This window comes from Cololabis saira, chromosome 24 (assembly GCF_033807715.1).
Source record: "Cololabis saira isolate AMF1-May2022 chromosome 24, fColSai1.1, whole genome shotgun sequence".
NCBI classification, from domain to species: Eukaryota; Metazoa; Chordata; class Actinopteri; order Beloniformes; family Belonidae; genus Cololabis; species Cololabis saira.
Genome location: NC_084610.1, coordinates 17,742,058 through 17,763,816, shown reverse-complemented (window position 1 = coordinate 17,763,816; position 21,759 = coordinate 17,742,058). Strand labels below are relative to the sequence as shown.

Sequence of the window (21,759 nt, the reverse complement as noted above, 5' to 3'; positions counted from 1 at the left end):
TATACACTGATGCTAATAAATAGCCTATATAGGCCCATACTTTTATTTAAAATCAAGGTGCAAACATAAGACAAACATCCCCAAAAGCAGTGGTCCCCACGTTGCCTCTTGGTTATAATGGTGGTCCCTGGGACAAAACCAGTTGAAAACCTCTGCTCTATAGTGTTCCCTTTAATTCAATAATCACAACAGTACCTGAAGAGTTACAGTTAATTAGAGAAACAAAGAATAACTGGAGCTGAATGAATAAATCTGTTCATTAACGTGTCAACACCAGAGCAAATGATTGAAAAACAAGTGAACGTTTGATGACACAACGTTTGATGAACTGAAAGTTGGGATGAACTCGCATCATGATAAGCATCATCCAAAGCTGAGGATCTGAAGTCGCACCATCGTCCTGCCTCTGGGCCTGGATTGTCTACCAACATCAAAAGGAAAATGAATTCTAGGTTGTCATTGGCCACGGTAACATGATGTTTTTTAATTCGGAATTAATTATTCCCAATTAAATAATTCCGAATTAAACTATTTTCCTTCAAGTTTACATGGAAATGGTAATTCTGAATTGAGGTTTACATTGAAAACACGCTGAAGGTCTGGGGGTTGGGAAGGTTCTGATTGGATAAGGGGGCGGACCGGAAGTTACGTCTACCGGAAGAAAAACAAACTTAGCCGCTACAACTTTGAAGAGCTCACAATTTTTATGTTTCCTGTTTCCATCTGTTCTTTTAATTATTTCCAGGTCCTCCAAGCTATTTATTAAATAAATGGTCTCTGCTCTTGACCACTGTTTACTGCGTGCTGCCATCTTGAAACTTTGTTTTTGAAAACAAGCCCAGTGTGGAATATAAGCGTCATGGAGACAGACGGGCGAGGGAATGAGCAGAAAGAAAGACCGGAATTAATTTAAATCGGCATGATCGTGGGAATTACTCTATTCGGATTTAGAATCTGAATAAACCACTTACTTTGGAATTAAGTTTAATTTGGAATGGCCATTTTCATTCGGAATTAGGTGTTTACATGGTAATTTTTAATAATTTTAAATTGGATTTAATTTTAATTCTGAATTAAAGAGGAATTAAACTTCCCATGTAAACGCACTAAATATATCTTCCAGGGAAATATCCAAGTAAAAATCTGGTCCTTCCAACAGGATTCCCATACTGCTAACTTGCTCTGTTACAAACGCTCAAGTATAAATGATCAGCAAGAGAATCCACAGTTCTTGTGGAGCTGCATGAATGCTGATAAATATCCTCAAAAGCATTAGGTGAAGTGTTGAAGTTTGGTCTGTAGGTATATACTGGCAGATGAGCTTAGCTGACCTCTGACCCGCTGCTCAGTGCTGCTTGAGGCGACTAAAATAACGCACTTAAACGTCTGACTCAACAGCTTCAGTGTTGATGCCAGTAACAAAATAGATAGAAATAGTTGAGAGGGAGGTAAGTGATCGTAGAAAGGTCTATAGATTATAAAAATAACCCAGTTGAAGGAAGACAAGGATGTCAGAATTGTATATGAAAGAATCATCAGTTTTAGAATCTGTCTTTACAAGCAGGGGTGGTGTTGGTGCCAAGCCCCACTAACAAATCAATAATCTAAAAAAAACAACATTTTGGTGAAAAAAAATTACAAAAACTCAAATGGTAGTGTAGGGAAACTTTTACTGGCAAGTATGGGCAGTGGTGGACATGCTGACAGTTTAAAAAGAGGATCTGCTAAAAGAGGTCTGATCATAAATGGATCCAGCTCACAGGTTGCAGCATCAGCAGTATCAGCGGGATCTGCAGGATCTGCAGGATCAGCGGGATCTGCAGGATCAGCAGGATCAGCAGGATCTGCAGGAATCTGCAGGATCAGCAGGATCTGCAGGAATCTGCAGGATCTGCAGGAATCTGCAGGATCTGCAGGATCAGCAGGAATCTGCAGGATCAGCAGGAATCTGCAGGATCAGCAGGAATCTGCAGGATCAGCAGGATCTGCAGCATCAGCATGATCTGCAGGAATCTGCAGCATCAGCATGATCTGCAGGATCAGCAGGATCTGCAGCATCAGCAGGATCTGCAGGATCAGCAGGATTTTTAAATGGCCAAAAGGCCAAAAAAAAAAAAAAAAAAATGGCCAAAAGGCTTGTCAGGATCCGCCTCCATCAGTCCACTTTTTCAAACCCTGCATCAAATCAAAGTGGATTCTTGTCTTGTTTCTACGATTGCCCCCTGGTTGCTTCGGAAGAAAACAAAAAGATCTTCCCCCAGAAAGGCTGTAACTTTCAACAACCCCTTGATTGATCCAAGTCAGACTCTACACAGCTTTTGATTGCACAAACAGAGAGAGGAGGAGACTGGTTGATTTTATTTTCTCGCTCTAAGAGAATCAGCTCAGGGACGTTACCCTGGCAAGAGGAGAGTGTTACGACTTTGAATAACTCCTTTGAGTTTTGATGAATCTCTCAATTATATCAAGCATGAAATGAAGAGGAAAAACTAATGCGTTTCTTATATGTACTATGACTATTATACGGAAGAGTATTAGGGCCATGCAGGAGAAGAAATATTTGAGAGGAGAACATTTTTTTTATTTTGCACTTCGAGAAAAAAGTCGAAATCTTGAGAAAAAGTCGAAATGTCAAGATTAATGTTTAAATACAATTTCAAGAATGAAGTCGAAATTTTGCCTTTTTTCTCAACATTTTAACTTTATTCACGAAATTTTGACTTTTTTCTCAACATTTCGACTGTTTTTCTCGAAATTGTACTTGAACATTATTCTCGACGTTTTGACTTTTTTCTCGAAATTGTACTTCAATATTATTCAATATTATTCTCGACATTTCGACTTTTTTCTCTACTTTTTTCTCCACATTTTGACTTTTTTCCCGAAATTGTACTTCAACATTATTCTCGACATTTTGACTTTTTTCTATACTTTTTTCTCCACATTTTGACTTTTTTCCCGAAATTGTACTTCAACATTATTCTCGACATTTTGACTTTTTTCTCGAAATTGTACATTAATCTCAACATTTCAACTTTTTTCCTCAACATCTCGACTTTTTTCACAATATTTTGACTTTTTTCTCAAAGTGCATAATGAAAAAAAAATCTTCCTCTTCTAAAATATTATTATTATTTTTCTCCTGCCTGGCCCTAATACTCTTCCATACTATTATTTCTTTGCAGACAGTACAATCTTAATTTTGTTAATATATGGATTTCTGCATCTCAGGCCTGCAACACTTAAAAAAGCAATTAAGTCTTCATAAGAGGATGAAACTATTTGATTTCCAACATATCAACAGGTATTGACGATTTAGTCCGAGAGCGGTCTCTGTGAGAGGCCGGCTCTTTAAAGAGCAAAGATGGGCAGTTTCCATGTCAATAATTAATGCATGAGAAAATCATTGAAATGTTTAAAAAATGTTCCTCAAAGAAAACTTGTAAGAGGTCTTTCATATTTCTCACTCCACAGTTTGCTAGGATTAAATCTTTCAAGGAAACTGGAGGAATTTCATTGTGCATAAGGTATTGATGCAAGCTGGAGCTGGAAGCCCAGCACATCTGCATGCTAGCTTATATATCACATCTTTTCAGGCATGTTCATGCATTTTTCAACAAGACAATGTGAAACCACATTCTCTGCACATCATAAAGGCCCGGCGGAGGAATATGAGGGTATAGGTACCGAGCTGACCTTCCTGTGGTCTATCTGTCTCTAATGGCGCTTTTACACTAGAACCTACTCAGCCCGACTCGACTCGCCTTGTCCTTGTTTCTTTTCCATACTTTTTCCATCAGAAGTAGGAGGTTGGAGCGAAGCTGCTGTGACTTACTCGATTGTGCAACACAAACGAAGAAGACCCACTCCGGCTATAGAGGGTATGCATTGATGTCACTTTCCCACTGGACCAGCCCCCTTACTAGCACTGAGTGGCAAAAATGGCTGCAACTAGCGGAGAAGACGGGTTAACAGCCGATTATCGGCTTAAATTAAAGGCAGTTGGACTTGACAGTGACCCGTAAAGTTACCTGAAGAACCAGTGGTACATGGACATTAATATTTGACCACGAATCCAGTTTCCTGATATTTATATATATACTTAATTTCTACGCCGGGGAAATACACGAAGCAAAGCTTGAAGACATGCAAAAGTCTTGACGCTTGGTCCGACTTCAAGGCAGGATTTGTTGGCGAAATTAAAGTGATGATACCGAACTTTATGATTTGACCGCTTAACGTTAGCTACCCAAAAATCCAACATTACCTGATACAAAATGGGAACCACAAATCCACGTTTCGGTGCCTGGAATCCAGTTGTTTCTGTGAATTGCAGCGATCCATTTGTCTCTCTTAAGCTTATTTTTCAGCAGTCTGTAAAACGATAACTGTAACTCTGATTTCTTGCTAAATCTATGAGTACAGTCGATCACACAACAGCTCTTTCCCATTTTAGATGTTTTCCAGTTGCTCAAACTGAAAGTTTACACTGCCACTCAGTCTTTCTGACACTCAGTGGGCGTAACCCGCTGTGAAGTCGCATCTGTGACGTCATGTGCATTCCTTCTATTGTGGTGCTTCACCGCACGATAATCGCTTTTTAACTTTTTCAGTTTGTCTCTGCACTGCTGAAAAGTCTGTTTGTAGCGTTGAGCAGACATGGACTGAGAAAGCTCCTGGTATATTTTTTCAATCTTCGTGACCCCATCTAGCTCTCTCTGGATATTTTCCTCAGCCACCAGGTTTAAGAATGTCTCCACCTCGGAATTTGACCACGGAAAAGATTTCTGTGCTGCCATTGTTCTTCGAAAAAAATGAGTCGCTCTTGAAATGATATCACATCCTGACTCAGACGTCTGACTGGCCAACCCCCCGACCAATCGGTGGCCTGTAATGTGATGATGTCAGATACAGCCCGACTCATATTGCGCTTTTCCACTAGTACCTACTCAGCGCAACTCGACTCGCCTCGGTTTTGGACTTCACTAGGGGTCTAACGTGCCGAGTAGATACTTTTTCTGTAACTACTCTGAGGTTCTAAGCGGCTGAGTTGGCTGTATGTGACATCATCACACTACAGGCCACCGATTGGTCGGGGGGTTGGAGTCAGACGTTTGAATCAGGATGTGACGTCAGCGAAAGAGCGACTCTGACGGCTTCTTGTTCATTTTATTCGACAGGCAACGGCAATGCAAAAGTCTGTTTCATGATCCAACTCTGAGGTGCAGATGTTCATAAACCTGGTGGCTGAGGAGAGAATTAAAGAGGGATCTGGACGGGCGATAAGGAACGACCAGATCTACCAGGAGCTCTGTCACTTCATAGCTTTTTCAGCAGCGACGAGATAAACAAACAAATAAAAAAAACGTTGCCGCTTGAAGCTTCTTTCACTCTGATTTTTTAACTTGATATCGAACACAAGCCACAGACCCAGCAGCACATCTATCATCTCCTCCAGGTTCTACATCTTTAGTGTTGTTGTCTTCTTCGTTTAGATCACACAATCAAATACGTCACAGCAGCTTCACTCCAACCTCCTACTTCTGATCTGGGTATTGAAAATAAACGAGGGCAAGGCGAGTCGAGTCGAGTCGAGACGAGGCGAGTCAGGCTGAGTAGCTACTACTGTAAAAGTGCCATTAGACAGATATATGAAAAATTTTGAAACAGAACAATGCCAAATCGTCTTTGCACAAACAGGGAGACAAAATAAGCACAGCAACCCTTTATCACATGCTTTTATGGTGGCAGCACCTAAATTATGGAGCATGGAAACTGCTCTCACATCAGGAACAAGACTGTTCTCTTCAGCTCTTGTCACAATTCTTTCTTTATAGAACATTGTTGCATTAAACTTGGTCACCATTTAATGTCACTCTATTATTCATCATTTAATATGCTTTGACTTTGTCAAAGCATATTAACGCATTTCTGTTACATGTGCTGTGGAATAAAGTTGGCTTGAGCACTCGGTTTCTTGAATGCCAGCAAGACATGACAACACTACAAAGTGGTCAGGTAAAAGGTTTATTATTCCAGGTGTGTGTGTGTGTGTGTGTGTGTGTGTGTTGGGGGGATAATGCATTGCAGTTATTGCTTTTTTTTCTTTTATTTGAATTTCAAGGACAAAATGAATGGAATGTTGTGTTTCTGTAAAAGGTATCAATTTATGGAACAATCTGGATACAAAAGCCAAAGAATGCAAATCAAACATTACGTTTAAAAGAATAATAAAAGCCAGTTTGATGAAGAAATATCATGATAATTAAGTTAGTAGGGTTTTCTTTGTTTTCTCTCTCTCTTTTTACCACCATTGTCATATTTTTTTTCTTTGAATCAAAAAAGAATATGACTATCTGTGTTTGACGACAGCTATTTTGTGTTATTTTATAACTTTGTTGTAGTTAGGGTTTTGTTTTATTAATTACGTTTATTGGAAAGTGTTTTTTTTTAATTGCGTAATTTGTTTTTGTTTATTTTATTATTAGATTAATTGAAATTTGATTTCTTAGGAAAAAGGGACAGATAAAATAAGCTTAGTCTTCTTTCTGTTCCCTTTCATCCAAGGAAAGAGAGTGTTGTAATTATATTGAACAGTTTTTTGTCTTTAATGAATGAAATAAAGAATAAAACCAATTTCTTGTATCATTTAAACTTAAACTCCTGTATCATTTAAACTCAATTTATTTTTCTAAAATTTCCTTTGAAACCGACAGATTGGAACCTGCAGGCTGTACAAAGCTTGATATCTGGAACCTGCAGGGTCCAAAGAAGCTGCAGATGCATCCATTAGGATTATACCCATTTTAATGGGTATAATCCTAAATGATGCATCCATGGATCCATAAGGGGGAAACTGATCGGTTCGTTTGGTATTTGTGAACACAGCAATCGCGCTCGGATGCGGGACAAAACACCTAGCAGAGGTGTCTCGGCTCGCTTCCATTCCAGACCTGGAGCGGTTCTTTGCAGTGAGAACATAATCGACACAGCAACCGACACAACTCACTCATAAGCTGCTTCACATAGAGCGCGGCTTCCGCCGTGCCCACCGCCGGTGTTCTGAGATTTCTTCCTATACCCATAATTTGTTCCTACTCGAGTTGACTGCGCATGCGTAGCCTATAGCAGTAACTTCAGACTTCAGAAGGCCATAATATCCTGCTACCTGATCGCCGCGGAAGAGAAAAGGTTAGTTTCTTGTATTTAATACTTTGTATGGACAGTATTTAATGCATATACGTTTGAGGGACAAATCAAATGCATGTCTTTTATGCCTGTGTGTGAGTGAATGTGCTTTTCAAGCTGTATTAAACAGCTGGAAAAGTTATTCAGTTTGGTGCCAAAAGCAGTGATGGAAATCAACAGGTAGAGCAGGAAATGGACAGACCACCAAAGGTTAACTGCAGCATCCAGCAAGAAGGTTTGATTGATTTTATTTATTATAATTGTTCGCTACGGTAGGAAAAACACCGGGTAGGGCGCAGAGCCTCCACCACCTTCTCTCCTATTGGACACTGTCACTACCTGATGTGAGTCCGCTACCCGATTTGAGTCACGCATGCGCAGTCGCGTCCAACATGTGCATTCCAGTGGAGAAGTAGTGTTGTCATTACCCGATTATTGATTAAAATGAGCGACTTTAATGTTTTCCATCATCTCCATGCCTACATGGAATCCGGAAAGTTCCATCACAGTTTGGGAAAAGCTGATGAATGGAAGATTACTCGTTCTATGAGTAATTACATCTTGAAAGGTAATTTGGCTATCATGCTTAGCTATGCTTGCTAAAAATAATATAAATATTTTTTGCTAAAAATAATATAAAGATTTTTTGCATCAATACCCTTATATAGCATAACATTCCCTGTTGTTGAATGCGACTGCGCATGTGTGACTCAAATTGGGTAGCGACTAGGAATGGGCGATATTTTACCGTTCACGATAAACCGTAGAAAAAATTCCCCACGGTAAAAATTTGTCATCGCGAGGTAAAAACGATAAATTCCTGTTGATGACGTTTTTGTGTAAAGCTGATTTATGGTTCTGTGTTAAATCCACGCACAACGTACGTGAAGGAAGGAAGGAAGGAAGGAAGGAAGGAAGGAAGGAAGGAAGGAAGGAAGGAAGGAAATGAGCCAGAAAGAAAGAAAGAAAGAAAGAAAGAAAGAAAGAAAGAAAGAAAGAAAGAAAGAAAGAAAGAAAGAAAGAAAGAAAGAAAGAAAGAAAGAAAAATATGAGCCAGAAAGAAAGAAAAATATGAGCCAGAAAGAAAGAAAGAAATGAGCAAAAAAGAAAGAAATGAGCAAGAAAGAAAGAAAGAAAGACAGAAAGAAATGAGCTAGAAAGAAAGAAAGAGAGAAAGAAATGAGCCTGAAAGAAATAATTAATTCAATTTAATCGGTGTAGTTTAGTAGTATTTAATATTCTTTTAGAGCAGTGATTTGGGGGCTCCAAAGACTGAATGTGGTGATAGATTTATAGTTACAAAGGTGGAGTGGAATTGGTATTTTTTTTAATCGTCATTTTTATCGTTATCGGGATAAATGCCAGAAATTATTGTGATACATTTTTAGTCCATATCGCCCATCCCTAGTAGCGACTCACATCAGGTAGTGACAGACACAACTTTTTCTCTTCTCCCTTCTCTCCATTGGACGCACAGAGATGTCGTCACAGCGCGGCACGGTGAAATAATTATTTTTTTTGATTAAAATATTTAATCCTACCCCCATTTATGCATCCATGGATGCATAAATGGGGGTAGGATTAAATAAGTTTACACTTCTTCCTACTCCTTTTTGTAAATTAAGATAACAAGTGTTAAAGTATGTAATTCTTTGTTTTGTTGTTTTATTTTCTTATCATCTCTTGAATTGTTGTTTTTTACATGTAGCCTACAAAATAAAAAAAATAAAATAAATAAAAATCTAATCACTGCTCATTAGGACACTGAGCAGAAGGTTTCAGGAAGGTTTCGGGCATGTCCTCAGATCAGGCCGGATCGCATCACATCAGATCATTCTCGCCCACCGGTGCTTGAGACAGAGCAGCATCACGGCGGTCGCTGCCGGTCGGTCGGGGCCGATTGGCTGCCGTCGCTCCGCCGTCAGTCGTCCGCTGATTGGACGCTCTCTCCTCTCCTCTGCTCTCCTCTCTTCTCCTCCACCGGCCGCACGGGCGCACTCGGAGCGGAGCGCGCACGGAGCGCAGACGGAGCTCACGGGGAGTGTACGAGCAGCGCAAGGAGCGCACGGAGCGCAAGGAGCGCAGCGACCAGAGCAGGGATCCGCGCGGACGCATAGCTCCGATCCCGGGACAGGTCACCCGGCGGGACTGAGGCGACTCCAGCTCGGGTAGGTGTCCGTCTGCTCTCTGGTCTCCGCGTCTCGCCTCAGTGCACCGTCTCTGCCTGCCTTTACGACCCTCTGCTGCTGCGGTCCATCAGCTTTTTTTTTTTTTTTTTAAATATAAATCCCACTTTCCTCAAAACAGCTATTCCCGGTTTACTTTCCCTGCATTTTTGCCAGTTTGTTTTAGATGTGAATACCTTACAGCCAGGGGTCTTCAACCCTGGTCCTAGTCTGGACCCCCCTGTCCTGCATGTTTTACATGTTTCCTTGCATCATCACACCTGATTCTAATTAATGGCCGTCATCAGCTTGTCATCCAGGTCTGCACAAGTCTGTTAATGAGTCATTTTTATCAGGGTGCTGAAGCAGGGAAACATCTAAAACACAGGTGTCAAACTGAATCCATGGAGGGCCGGTGTCCTGCATGTTTTCACTGCTTTAACACACCTGATTCTAATTAGTCATCGTCACCAGCTTGTCATCAAAGTGTGGATAGCTCCTTGTAGGGATGGGCGATATGGACTAAAAATTTATCACGATAATTTCTGGCATTTATCCCGATAACGATAAAAATGACGATAAAAAAATACCAATTCAACTCCACCTTGTAACTATAAATCTATCACCACATTCAGTCTTTGGAGCCCCCAAAACACTGCTCTAAAAGAATACTAAAGGCTACTAAACTACACCAATTAAATTGAATTAATTATTTATTTCAGGCTCATTTCTTCTTTCTTTCTTTCTTTCTTTCTTCTTCTTTCTTTCTTTCTGGCTCATATTTTTCTTTCTTTCTTTCTTGCTCATTTCTTTCTTTCTTCTTTCTTCTGTCTTTCTTTCTTTCTTTCTTTCTTTCTTTCTTTCTTTCTTTCTGGCTCATTTCCTTCCTTCCTTCCTCCTTCCTTTCCTTCCTTCCTTCTTCCTTCCTTCCTTCCTTCCTTCTTCCTTCCTCCTTCCTTCCTTCCTTCTTTTTTCCTCCTCTTCCTTCTTTCCTCCTGCTCTCTCCTTCCTTCCTTCCTTCCTTCCTTCTTCTTCCTTCCTTCCTTCCTTCCTTCCTTCTTTTTTCCCTTCCTTCCTTCTTTCCTCCTGCTCTCTCCTTCCTTCTTCCCTTCCTCTTTTCTCCCTTCGTCTTTTCTCTCTTCCTTCCTTCTTCCCTTCCTCTTTTCTTCCTTCCTTCCTTCGTTCCTTCCTTCCTTCCTTCCTTCCTTCCTTCCTTCCTTCCTTCCTTCCTTCCTTCCTTCCTTCCTTCCTTCTTTTTTCCCTTCCTTCCTTCTTTCCTCGTGCTCTCCTCCCTTCCTTCCTTCCTTCCTTCACCTTCCTTGCCTTCCTTCCTTCCTTCTCATTCCTTCCTTCTTTTTTCCCTTCCTTCCTTCTTTCCTCCTGCTCTCTCTTCCTTCCTTCCTTCCTTCCTTCCTTCCTTCCTTCCTTCCTTCCCTTCCTCCTTCCTTCCTTCCTTCCTTCCTTCCTTCCTTCCTTCCTTCCTTCCTTCCTTCCTTCCTTCCTTCACGTACGTTGTGCGTGGATTTAACACAGAACCATAAATCAGCTTTACACAAAAACGTCATCAAAGGGAATTCATTCGTTTTTACCTCGCGATGACAAATTCTTACCGTGGGGGAATTTTTTTTGACGGTTTATCGTGAACGGTAAAATATCGCCCATTCCTAGCTCCTTGTACCACGGTGTGCTAAAAAAGGGACACATCTAAAACATGCAGGACACGGGCCCTCGAGGACTGGAGTCCGACACCCCTGATCTAAAACATGCAGGACAGGGGGTCATAAGGACCAGGGTTAAAGACCCCTGCCTTACAGAGAAAAGGTACTCACCCAACTGCTGCCAATCAATGCATGATTGCTAAACCTCTGACTTACTGTGTCTCTTTTATTATATGAATGCCATTCATGTTAAACAAGAGACAACCTGAATGATTAATGGCTTATTGGCATCTAAATCTGTGTCAGAGAAAGATAAAGCAAAGCCGAGACAGAATAAATCCAGATCCCTAAGTAGATGAGACCATTGTGCGTCGCATATTGCATATTAAAGCCCAACATCAACTTCGGTGATTTATCTGGCTGCTAATCCATGTCATCTAACATGAACCAGCCAAATCCATCAGCCCTCTGGTTTCATGGCGGGATGGATGTCAATACTCTGTGCTCTTTCACTCTGTCAGATTCTGCTACACTGGCTCCAGGAAGGGGAAAAAAAGAGAAAAAAAGGGTATGATTATAACCTTTTGTGACATGTGCTGAAGAGGCTTCACCTGTAGTCGTAGGGTCATGATGTTGCTGTGAACAGCCTTCTGATCAGATCCCGCGTCTGTGATTGTCATACTTCCCCACGGTGTGTCTCATCCGCGAGGAGCCGAGTCCAGCTCTTTTGTGAGCACCTTTGCTTTCAACCTTTAAACGCAGCCCTGTGAAATCCTCCCCGTTTCAGTATGAGTGCTGGCAGCAGAAACCCCACAAGTGAGAGTGAGGATTTTAGGTAGAAATATGTTCCACTTCATTTTGGATGGGCCCCACAGTCCTCTATTAATCTCCCCTGACGTGTAATGCAGCGATTTAATATCAGTTAGGCAATGAGATATCAAAATGTAAGCGGATGAGGGTGGAGGTTTGGTGCGGTGAGCTGAAGTGCAGGTTTTTCTTCATGGCAGACTGTGTTAAACCATTTAATTATTCATTTCTGCCTTTAATAGAAGTAAATTTTTTCATTGAAGTCAAACAAAAGTTCACATTTGGAGTTTTGCAGCCTGTCTCGGGTGCTGCAGTTCTTTAAAACAGGAAATAATTAGGACTTTGAGTGGATGGAGTTTCTTTTTTTTCACCAAAAATCCACCTTAAAAACTCTTCTTCCTCTCAGAGCAGCCCATATATGTATAAAAAGCCGGTTTACATCCATTGTGTAATAAACTGCATCTTATTGATGTCCTGTAAGAGGAAGCAGGCCCCCGGGTCTGCAGCTAATAGCCTTGGTTTTAAGTCATTTAACCCGCATGGTGGGGGTTTATAACTAAATGCATCTTGCCTGTCTGAGATATCAGGTTAATGTAACACACAAAACAACACAAAATGATATTCTACATCAGCAGCATAGGCAAGAGACGTTCCGGTTTCGGCTGGAATTTGTCCCAAAAACCATCAGGCACAACCAAACACTCTTAGGATGCTTTCAGACCTGTGGCCCGTTTGTTTTGTTCCGATTCAGGGGCTAAATCGATACAGTTGTTTCGTTTTTCGTTTGTGGCGTTTGTGTTCACAAGGCAACCGTCTGTAGCGGTTCAAAGCTGTTAACAAATGCCATGCGTGAACCAACTGTTCTCTCATTGGTCAGAAATGAAGCGGAAGGAGTTTCCTCTTCCGTACCCCGGGAAAAAACAACATTGGTTATAACCCCTTTCACAGAGAGGGTGCAAAGCGTAGACCGCCGCCAGAGATCCCATTCATTGTGTACAGTATGTGCTACCTCGGCCCGTCCAATAGGAGAGAAGGGAGAAGAGCGAAAGTTGTGTCCAATAAGAGAGAAGGTGGTGGAGGCTCTGCGCCGAGTCTGCGCCCTACCCAGCAGTGGGCGCGGCGCAAACCGCGCTCTTTATGAAAGCAGCTTATGAGTGAGTTGTGTCGGTTGCTGTGTCGATTATGTTCTCACTGCAAACGAACCGCTCCAGGTCTGGAATGAATCGGGCCGAGACACCTCTCCTAGGCAATCTCGGCTCGCTTGTTTTGTCCCACATCCGAGCGTGATTGCTGTGTTCAAATATACCACAAACAAACCGATCTTTAAAGGGAAACGCTGTTTCGGAACAACTGCTCCAAACGGGACAGGTGTGAAAGCACCCTTAATAACACAGCAGAGTAGTCCTGGAAATTATTGAAAATGTTTTATGGCGCAACACAGGCCCTCCCGGACGGCAATGCCACATGACATTGTTGAATGGCGTTTGTTGACGTAGTAGCAGAAAACACAGGCTTATTTACTCATTCATAGCTCCGCCCGCTTATGCATCTGACACTGCTTTTCCTGTCACGCAATTTAAAGGGTAATGTGTGACATTGTGTATTGCTGTTCACTGCTGCGTGTGATAGCGCTCGGCGTCCTCGGGAACAGAGTTCTCTCAAGTGTGAAGCATGGCTTGTCAATATCGCCTATGTTTTTTTTATTCTCTCTTTTGGAAAATGGCTTTTTATGAAGACCATCACTTTGAATTTGGGCCGTTTTCCTTTCGTCCTTTCCTTTCGGTTTCATGTTATTCTGGAATCTAGATAGATAGATAGATAGATATGTGTTTATTGTCCCCGTGGGGAAATTTGTTTGCAGCAAAAGACACAGGCAATTTGCAAACTTGACAACAACTGTAGCAAAAAACAGGGAATCTTGCTCTGGAGTTAATCAGTAGACATTGTTTTCTTTCCTAAAACTGCCCCATGGATCTTTAGCCCATGCAAGGAATAATTACTTTTATGAACTGCATCAAATCAAGGGCATATGTCTACATTGTGCGTCTCTCTCTCTCCTCCCCCCTGAGTGCCAGCATCTTTTATTAGTCATTCCCAATTAGAAGCGAACCCAGCGGTTGTTATTTTCTCGTTTCTTTTCCTTGGGTTGTTATTGTTTTTGCTACTCCGAGTACTTCTTGGTGGGATTGACTGATATCATCATGGACATGGAAGTGAAAGTGGTTCCTGCAGTCAGAGATGATCCCAGATTGGCTGGGAACTAAATGTCGCTGGTGACCATAATAGTGTGATGCGTACAGAACCGAAATAGGCTGTTAAAATGAAAATGCCCCCCGGTCCGGCCCATCAGTGGCAGGAGACAAACAGATGACGTGCAGAGCTAATTACTAATCGCCTGATAAACACCGCCCTCTGTGAAAGGTGTCCTTCTGAAACCTGATGTCTTTTTAATCCAAAACAGACCTGATCCAAACCTGGCATCCCAAATGATAACAATCATATTACTTTCTGATGGATTCCCAGACAGTTTGCTAGCAACACAGCTGTCTTCCTCTACTGATGGGAGCAGGCTCCCTCCGGTTGAGGCTCATGGTGGTAAAGGCACTGAACTGTTAAAAAAGTATAATTACAAATGGATAAAACAGTTGGATAGTGGCTGTTTATCATAAAAGTACAGTTAAAATGAGGATGCATCACAATACTGTTGTCATGGAAACAAAAAAAATGGCCCCAAAGGCTTCTTGACTGCAGTGGAAAACACTTTCTGGAGTTGCGCCCTAAAGGCTGGTCCACGCCAAAAGATTTGTAAAACCTTCAAAGTGTGTGGGACGGTACACGATGAGGAAACTCCAGATTTTACCAGTTCAGTAATTGCAGGGTGTTGAGAGGTCAGTCTCTCCTTTAGAGAAGTGATTATTCCTTTCATGACTGCGTGATTGAAAATGAAATACATTTTCACGGGTAATTCTTACATCAGCTTGCTTTCTGATTGGGTTGTGTTACATGGATAAAAGCTGTTGGCGTTTTTCCGTCATAAATATTCAACATGTTGAATATTAACGCTTGTTTGTGGCTCAAACATACATACGAGCAGATTCTGTCAGTCGTAACTAGGGTTGCCACCTTTCAGAAATAGAAATAAGGGACGCCCTGATTTCAGCAGCGCAGGAGCCAAAAAAAAAGCCCAAAACTTCTAAACTGCATAAAAATGTGTTTATTTTATATGAAAAAACAAAATGCTTTGATTTAAAGTTTAAAGTGCTTTAATAGCATTGAACTGTCATGACTGTATAGACAACCATACTAGCAACTGAAATATCCTCCTATGCTACATGTACACATCAGCCCAGATGTATGATATACATACAGGTGAAGAATATGGTGTAAAAGTTAATTTATTTCAATAATTCAACTAGAATATGGTGTAAAAGTTAACTTATTTCAATAATTCAACTAGAATATGGTGTAAAAGTTAATTTATTTCAATAATTCAACTAGAATATGGTGTAAAAGTTAACTTATTTCAATAATTCAACTAGAATATGGTGTAAAAGTTAATTTAATTCAATAATTCAACTAGAATATGGTGTAAAAGTTAATTTATTTCAATAATTCAACTAGAATATGGTGTAAAAGTTAATTTATTTCAATAATTCAACTAGAATATGGTGTAAAAGTTAATTTATTTCAATAATTCAACTAGAATATGGTGTAAAAGTTAATTTATTTCAATAATTCAACTAGAATATGGTGTAAAAGTTAACTTATTTTAATAATTCAACTAGAATATGGTGTAAAAGTTAATGAAAATACGGTACAAATCGCGTCCCGTATTAGTTCAATACGGGACGAAACATTTTTTTCTCAAATAAAGGACAATTCTGGACGGGTGGCAACCCTAGTCGTAACACAACTCACACCTCTGGAAAACTTGGCTAAATGATCTGCAGAACAATCCAGACGATTGAGGAACAACAGGGGAGGAGAACTGGCATGAAAAACACATAAAAACAAGGGGTAAAGGAAGGAGTCTAAGAGATCAATATAATATAAAACATGATCAATCATAACAAGATATGAAGAACGCGGTTAAAACATTACTTTTGCTTATTTAAACGACGAACAGAGAGGAGACAGACACAATGTTTAGCTGGTGCACTTCAGGGATGAGTATAACAACAGTGGAAACTGTTATCTTATCCATATTCAAATGTAATCAGAGAATGTATACCGCTGATGTGTCATTGATGTATGTGTTCTGTACACCTTCTACTGTACCTGTGGGTTATTGATCATCACAAGCATGATGGGTGACTGGTTCTTCCTAAAACCGTCTCTTTACTTATTTACATTAGGGATGGGCGGTATGGACTAAAAAATGTATCACGATAATTTCTAGCATTTATCCCGATAACGATAAAAAAAATACCAATACAAAAACGTTATCAACGGGAATTTATCTTTCTTTCTTTCTTTCTTTCTTTCTTTCTTTCTTTCTTTCTTTCTTTCTTTCTTTCTTTCTTTCTTTCTTTCTTTCTTTCTTTCTTTCTTTCTTTCTTTCTTTCTTTCTTTCTTTCTTTCTTTCTTTCTTTCTTTCTTTCTGGCTCATTTCTTTCTTTCTTTCTTTCTTTCTTTCTTTCTGGCTCATTTCTTTCTTTCTTTCTTTCTTTCTTTCTTTCTTTCTTTCTTTCTTTCTTTCTTTCTTTCTTTCTTTCTTTCTTTCTTTCTTTCTTTCTTTCTTTCTTTCTTTCTTTCTTTCTTTCTTTCAGGCTCATTTCTTTCTTTCAGGCTCATTTCTTTCTTTCCAGGTTCATTTCTTTCTTTCTTTCTTTCTTTCTTTCTTTCTTTCTTTCTGGCTCATTTCTTTCTTTCAGGCTCATTTCTTTCTTTCTTTCTTTCTTTCTTTCTTTCTGGCTCATTTCCTTCCTTCCTTCCTTCCTTCCTTCCTTCCTTCCTTCCTTCCTTCCTTCCTTCCTTCCTTCCTTCCTTCCTTCCTTCCTTCCTTCCTTCCTTCCTTCCTTCCTTCCTTCCTTCCTTCCTTCCTTCCTTCTGCGTGGATTTAACACAGAACCATAAATCAGTTTTACACAAAAACATCATCAACGGGAATTTATCGTTTTTATCGTGAGATGACAAATTCTTACCGTGGGGAATTTCTTTGACGGTATATCGTGAACGGTAAAATATCACCCATCCCTAATTTACATCACTGTCTAAAAATAATGATTGGCACCAATCAATAGATTCAAGAAGTATAGGGCCGGCGTTGGATCGTTATCAATCAGCAATGACACTATGACATTGTCATGCGCCAGAAAATAATGTGATGGTGCTTCAGCCAGCTCTGACATAATTTGCGTAGAGCACAAGTAAGAGAAGTGAAAGAGTGTGGCCCAGCGATGATCTGGGGGAAGACAAAAGAGTGACAGATAAATTGACATTGACTTTGACGTGCCGTGACCTGTTTCATTAAAAGCACGAGCGAGCCAGTGGATCAGACAGACATTGATGTTCTGAGTATGACTCAGTCCGTCTGACGACCCGTGAGACTGGATGCTGTTAGAAGCTGATGAAAAATCAATGCAGCCCAGCCGTGCTAAAATATTTACACCTTCTAGGTGGGGCAGCACTAAACTCAGGAGGTGCCAGTGGTGTCGTCAACAGTCCTGGCCCTGAGGTGGACTGAGGGGGACCTAATGGCGCTTTTACACTAGTCCCTACTCGGCTCTACTCATCTCAGAGTTGGATCAGAACAGACATTTGCTGCCATTGCCTGTCGAATAAAATGAACAAGAAGCCGCGAGTCGCTCTTTTGCTGATTTCCGCCTCCTGACTCAGACGTCTGACTCCCAACACTCCGACCAATCGGTGGCCTGTAGTGTGATGACTAGGGATGCAAATTATCGATTATTTCATTAATTGATAGTTGATAACCTTATCGATCGATCATCGATTAGTTGATAAGCGGCGTTTTTCCCCCATCTGAGATACAAACATAATTTTTTTTGCTTATATAAAATACAAAGGACATTTTAATGTATTCCTTAATCAAATATTTATTTGATAAAAAAGTAACAAAAAGACATTTTTGTACCACAAGGAATATAATATAAAGTGCACTTCAAGGCTATTAGTAGTAGCAGCAGCCATAATAGTGTCATTTGTGTCAAGCAAATTTTAAGTTCTAGTTACGTTTTAAGTTAGAGTTTTGGCAGTGTTCAAAATAAAATTATGAGATCTGCTGTATTGGAGCACATTTTCTTTTAGTTAAAACTGTAGCGGGGAGTGGACAGATGTTTAGAGAAGAGTTTGCATGTTCTCCCCGTGTTCCCCTGGGTAGCTAATGGGAGCTACCCTCACAAAAACATGCACACAGTCCTGGGCTATACATGCCCCCTCTGGCCAACCGGGGCGCCAGATGGGGTGGGGAGGATCCGGCCGGAACAACGTGATCCTTCCACGCGCTACGTCCGGCCGGAGAAACCCCACCCTGTCTGGTGAAAAGATGCGGCCTGCTCACTCCTCAGGTTATGGAGGAGACCTGAGCTCAGTGCAGGAACTCCCGGGGTTGGTAGAGGGAGCAATGCACAGGACTGTTAGGTAGGAGCACTGGGTGATAAAATGGGGAAAAAACCGGGATAAAAAAATTAAAAAAAAAAAAAAGATTAATTGTAATCGTTAATTTTAATCGGGTAATTTCATAACGGCAATTAATCGAAAATCGATTAATTATTAACATCCCTAGTGATGACGTCAGATGTAGCCCGACTCAGCCGCTTAGAACCTCGGCAGAATAGTTACAGAAAAAGTATCTACTTGGCACGTTAGACCCCTAGTGGGAAAGAACCAAACCGAGGCGAGTCGAGTCGGGCTGAGTGGGTACTAGTGTAAAAGCGCCATAAGTCTGCCCCGGCGCCCACAGTCAGTGCCCCTTAATGGAGCGCCAGGTCTGAAGACTTGCAGCCCCTTGGAGACTTATTTTATTGCACACAAACAATAATAGGAGATTTCAACACATCAGGAACATTAAAATAGCTTGATCTAATAAAAATAAAACAGAATATACCTGTCAGTAGGCCTGTGTTGAAAAAATTGACTTTCCGATTCTAAATTGATTCTCATATTAATTCCTAGAAATCGATTTGTATGTCTAAAGATCGATTTTTTTTTTTTTTTTTTTTTTTTCCATCATTACACACCTTTGGTATTTTCATTTTTATGCCCAAAAAAGGATGTTTTGTTGGGCACGATGTTTTTGTCTTTAAATATTTTAAGTAAGGATGCCCCGATACCGATACTGGTATCGGTATCAAAAAAACGGTAAAAAAAAAACGGAATCTAGGAGAAAATAAAAGCTATTTCATACAGCCTCTGTTTGCTGCTCTGGATCTGTTTGATAATTCTGCCCTACGATGTTTCTGAAAGCAGTTCTATCAGCATTCTGGGAGGTGATTGGTCCTTACAGCACCATCAGCTGCCAATACCTGCTGTTGAATCTCAATATAATACTAGTATTAATATGTTGCAGAACTACACAGTCATATAATTCATGCAACAGCTCAAAAAAACGTTTTAATAACACTAACCCAAATCGATATCGGAATCGGATTGAACCAAATCTCTGAATCTCAAGAATAGGAATTGAATCGATTCTTGACATTTGAATCCATCCCCAGCCCTGCCTGTACGCTGCTCTGCACATGTCCCTGGACCTGACCCTCAACGCCATCGGGGCCTGTGCTTTCTGTCACCTTTATTCCCCGGAAAACTCTTGAAGACCATATTTTCATTAACATACACAAAAGCCTGGTGGGAAGGATTGTTTAAAATCATGGATTTTTAAAATGTATGTATTTTCTTAATAAGTGTAAACACTGCTGTAAAGACCAAGGCTCATTATTTTCATAGGTGAAAAGGACCTTCTGGGAATAACTGAGTCCTTGCAAGCTAATAGAAGGTGCTACAGTCTCTGTCAGGTCTGCACAAATGTTTTAAACACTAAAACGGTGCTGAAGACACTGGCTGTCCTCCTGGACTAGGATTGTACGCCAAACTGATTTAAAACAGGTTTATAATTTATAGCCAGATACACAACGTTGTAATCTGATGCTCTTGCAGAGGATTTGTATACTTCCTTCATCATATCAAAAACAAAGGTCATATGCCACATTGGGCAAGTTGCACATTGTTCAAAGCCATATAACGACGTTCCTGGGTTACTATGGGTAAATCAAGCATCATTAAATGTGAAGTGTGTCTGTTTTCACCTCTGTTACCATCTTTGTCAAGGTCAAGATTGGGTCTTGAACAGTACTCGAGTTGTAAATAAAAATCAGGGGGGATGGTGGATTTTATCATATGGGGACAGATAATTTGTGCTGATTACAAATAATATATTATATTACAAATAATAGCACTGACCAAAACACCTGCAGAAATACTGCAGGAATGACATAGTAGCAGTTAAATGCAGCCTTCTGTAAGCTTTAAATATCCATTGGGCTTACATCAAATACATCAAAACACAACAATAAAAAAACAGTTTTCTGAACTTATCAATATGACTCTGTCCTTCACAGGATAAGTAACATGGATCACTGCAAAAACTCACAATAAGAATATTTGTCCTATTTCTAGTTAAAATGTCTCATTTTAGTAAAAAATCTTATTACACTTAAAACAAGACTCATCACTAAAAAAAAACCAAACAATTTTCACCTGTTTCAAGTAGATTTTCACTTGAAATAAGTAGAAAAATCTGCCAATGGAACAAGATTGTTTTGCTTGTAATGAGAAGATAAATCTTGTCCCACTGGCAGATTTTTCTACTTATTTCAAGTGAGAATTTACTTGAAACAGGTGAAAATTGTCAATTCCCCCCTCATCCCCCCTCAACTCGAGTACTGGTCTTGAAACCTGTTGGTACCCAACTCAGAACTCACGTGCTGTCCCTGAAGCCATGTTTCAGTGATGGCTATGATGAGAGTTTTTCTACTTTCTGACTATGAACTTGACATTAAACAAGTCCTACCCTAAATAAGTTTAAGTGAGTGGATTACATTTCATATGTGTTGCTGTGACCATGGGGGGCGCATGGCCACTATGGCCCTCACTACAGACAGATAGATAGATGGATCTTTATTGTAATTATCACCAGGTACAACGAAATTAAAAGTGCTCTCCAGTCAGCACATCATATAAAGATAAAATAACTGAAAAATAAATCAATAAAATGAAATAAAAACAAATAAAATAAATATATATATAGACACATTCACCCCTCCACACATACATCAACACATGGACATTACAAGTAGGGCTGGGGATCGATTCAAATGTCAAGAATTGATTTGATTCCAATTCTTAAGATTCAGAATCGATTATCAAAATTTGATTCGATGCGATTCCGATATTGATTTGGGTTAGTGTTATTAAAACTGTTTTTTGAGCTGTTGCATGAATTATATGACTGTAGTTATGCAACATATTAATATTAGTATTATATTGAGATTCAACAGCAAGTATTGCAGCTAATGATGCTGTAAGGACCAATCAGCTCCCAGAATGCTGATAGAACTGCTTTCAGAAACATCAAGTGGGTCAGAATTACCAAACAGATCCAGGGAGGAAACAGAGACGGATTAAATCGGTTTTATTTTTTCCCACATTCCGTTTTTATTTGTTCCATTTTCGGTGTATTTTGGTTTTTAATTTTTGAGCATTTGGTTTTTAGCATATTTTGCAAATGTAACCCCAAGACAGAATATAAAGTAATGAAATATAGACAATTTATGCAATTATAACCTAACACTTTAATGTTTTCATACCTTTAAACATATTTAAAGGCAAAAACATGGCACCAGTTATTCTCGTGTCCAACAAAACATTCCTTTCTTGGGGATAAAAAAAAAATAACCAAAAGTTGTAATGTAATGATGAAA

General features: G+C 40.0%; 1 protein-coding gene across 1 annotated transcript in view; it reads left to right on the top strand.

Moving 5' to 3' along the window:
- The first annotated feature begins 9,273 nt into the window (after positions 1 to 9,273).
- The window catches only part of LOC133425354 (beta-1,3-galactosyltransferase 1-like), a 279,193-nt gene continuing 266,707 nt past the window's right edge, over positions 9,274 to 21,759 (top strand). Inside the window, exon 1 of the mRNA XM_061716172.1 lies at positions 9,274 to 9,356. The gene's annotated coding sequence lies outside the window, so the exon portion shown is untranslated. The remainder of the gene's footprint in view (positions 9,357 to 21,759) is intronic.